Source organism: Tupaia chinensis, unplaced genomic scaffold (assembly GCF_000334495.1).
Source record: "Tupaia chinensis unplaced genomic scaffold, TupChi_1.0 Scaffold143894_1, whole genome shotgun sequence".
Taxonomy (NCBI): domain Eukaryota; kingdom Metazoa; phylum Chordata; class Mammalia; order Scandentia; family Tupaiidae; genus Tupaia; species Tupaia belangeri.
Genome location: NW_006203745.1, coordinates 1,177,530 through 1,180,867, shown reverse-complemented (window position 1 = coordinate 1,180,867; position 3,338 = coordinate 1,177,530). Strand labels below are relative to the sequence as shown.

The 3,338-nt window shown below is 39.1% G+C and overlaps 1 pseudogene; it reads left to right on the top strand.

Moving 5' to 3' along the window:
* The first annotated feature begins 319 nt into the window (after positions 1-319).
* The window catches only part of LOC102500421 (heat shock protein HSP 90-alpha-like), a 15,751-nt pseudogene continuing 12,732 nt past the window's right edge, over positions 320-3,338 (top strand).

The following is a 3,338-nucleotide window of genomic DNA, read 5'->3' as shown; positions in this document are numbered from 1 at the left end:
AGAGAGAGAGAGAGAGATTATTCTTGAGGGAAAGAATAAAATCTGTTATCACCATTTTTATAGAATTAATTTTATCTAAGATAAATATTAAAAATTCCTCTCAAAAGAGATTAATCAATTGTATGAATATAAACATTCTAAAAGGTATTAATTATTATTTTTATACAAATCTTTTTTTAATTTCCCAGATTCCAATCTAACCTCCATTTTGACCTAACAAAGGTATAAAGTCTGTGGTTCACTTATTCACTCAACAATATGTACTAAGCACCTACTATGTGCCAAGTGTTCAATATTCAGAATTCATACTAAGTACATCATGGTCACTGCTTATAAGACATTGCTTGAGAATCTAGGAGGAAGAATAAGTGAGTCAATATACAATCAGAGCCCTGAATTGTAAGATGTGCACAGATGTTAAAAACAGGGTGTTACAAGATCAAGAGAACAGCTAAATAAACTATACTGAGGAAAAATCTTCCCTCAGAAGAAAAAATTCTAGAACTGTATCACAAAGAGTACAAATGACAGGGCCAGCAGGTGGCATAGAAGTTAGGGTGCTGGACTCTGAGACAGCTAACCATGGTTCAAGTCCTGGACCTTATGGCTTGTTTTCTCATTTTCCCTCTGTCTCTTTCTCTCTCTGGTGAGTGCAGGTGTCCTATGGCAAATTAGTAGATAGTAATAATAATAAATAAAATAAATAATTCTTTTAAAAAAATGCAGGGGTCAGCAAGTGGCATGGTAGTTAAGGTGCTGGTTTCCCACATGGCCAATCATGGTTTGAGTCCTGGACCTAGCAGCTGGCTTTCTCACTTTCCCTCTCGCTCTTTCTCTCTAGTGAGCACATGTGGAAATTAATTCTTTTAAAAATTGTACAAATGAGTTAGGAAGGTGCTTTAGGCAAAAGAAACAGTATAAGTAGACACAGATCTTTGAGAGAGAGCACAGCACATCCTGGAAACTGTAAGAAGTTCCTTATGACTGGATTGAAATGAGAAAAGGGGATGGCAAAGTCAGGAAGAGGGGGCAGGGAGTAGTCATGATTAAAGCAAAGGCCAGATTATTAAAAAAAAAAACTTCTATGACAAAGGCAATGGAGAATGTGATAAACTAATCCAGTGTCCACTAATATCTGTTTTCCTCTCCTTGTGAATGCATGGCTACATTTTACACACTTTGGAATTAAAAGGGATTAATAGTATTATATGACTGGTTTGGGCCAAGGGCTATGAGTAAAAGGGAAACATGTCACTTTTTGTACAAATCAGAGAAAAGCCCTTGTGGCATCTTTGTGGTTTTTTTTTTTTTTTTTTTTTTTTTTAAGACAGATTTTTGTTACAGGGGGCATGTGCTTGCCAGAGAAACAGAGAGGCAGAAAGCAATAAATTGCCCCCCAAAGGGTATGGCTACATTGTAATCCCTTTTCCTCCATACTCCTCCTAGGATCTTGGGCAAACACTCACACACACCCATCCAATGTGAGTTTAAAGCCACCAGGTCTGGGACTCGAACCATAGCTAATTATGTGGGAGTCCAGTGATGTAACCATTTATATGCTATCTGCTGGTCCCTATGTGTTCTTTACCCTTGCTGCAGTAACCAGCAATGCTCAGTTGGTAAAGCTTCTCCCAGCCTGGATCCTTGAGTGACTGTGTGAGGCTGAATACTAGCCTACCCTTTTGAACCACAGGAGACAAGTAGAATGAGTAAGACTGATGCCTTTGCTTTGTTAAGTCACTGAGATTTTGAGTTAATTTGCTCCTGAAGCATAACCTAGCATTAATTTGATAATATTAGGTTGTCAGGAAAGTCATGACATTTTTCTATGTTTTTTTATGCTAAAATATATCATGATTTTCCCGATGACCTAATATATAGCATGCAACTGCAAGAAAATTTAACCAGGAGACTTGCTTAGGAAGACTTTATTTTAGGAAGATCACATTGGCTGGAAGGTAGACTATAAACTGCTAGGACCAAGGATGGATACAGGGAGATAAATACTAAACTATAATAATAATTCAGAGTCAATCAGTGCTGTTTCCTAACTTAGCCAAACTTATCTCCTTCCAATTAAACTTCAGGATACCAAGCATGGGGTGATCTGGGCCATAGCATGACAAATGAAGCTTCTTCAGGCCCAACCCTCTTCGAAATCACTGCATGTAGGTGATTCTCTGCCAAAGGCTAGTGCTCTTGTAAAGAGCCCAAGTCCAGTAAAAGATCTCCAGTTAAGATCAAAACCCATGTTAGGGGAACCAGCAGTTAGCGTAATGGCTATGTCACTGGACTCCCACGTAGTCGACCGCAGTTCGCGTCCCGGACCCGGTGGCTTAAAACTCACGCCGGGCACGTGTGCGTGCGTGCCCAAGATCCCGAGAGGAGAATGGAGGAGAAGGGATTGCAGTGTGACCATCCCCCCTGGGGGGTGATTTCTTGCTGTCTCTCTGTCTCTCCCTGTCTGTCTGGCGAGTGCACGCACCCTATAGCGAAAACCTCTCCAAAACAAACAAACAAACAAACAAAAAAACCCATGTTAGTAAAAAGCATATAACAACTCACCCTAAATTACTGTGAAAATTCTTCCTTTTATGTGGCATCTATTCTGGGTACATGGCATTCTAATACCTATTAGGTCATAAGGAAATTCATGACACATTTTTGCACAGAAAAATAGAAAAATGCATCATGACTTTCCTGACAACCTAATAGAACAAAAGAATCAGAGGGAAAAAAGTTGTTGTGAGTTTCAACTACTCATAGGTAGATTAAACATCCAACCCAGATTTCCCTGAGCATCACATGAAATATGAAGTTACTGAGAAGAAGGTTCTAAACAAGTCAGAATAAAATCATCAATATATTTGTGTGTTCGGTGCTAGCAAATAACAGAATTGCACCCCAGTGACAATGTGCATAGTTACTAAATCATTTGGAATAGAAAACATTTGGAGGCAATATCTGTGATTCAGAGTCTAGTCAGTGGTTTAGCCATCGGGCTGTTTTTGGGTCATTTGATGGTGAGTCTCATAGTAACCTTGGGCAAGCCACTCACCTTCAATGTCTCCATTTCTGTTCACCAGCTTAACAAGGAGATTATGTCTCCCCTCAGAGAGACCACGTGAGCAAAACTGTAACAGAAGCATTTATTAAGCATTTTGGATCTCTTTCATACATGAGGCCTGAAGTTCAAAACAGTTTCATATATGCCCAGATAGGGACCCATAAATGCATTTGGTCTACACCAAGGGATGATTCTGCCATGTGTTACTGTTGAGAAATGAAGGACTTGTATTAAAAATTCATAATTTAATCAAGAGAAAACCACTAATCAG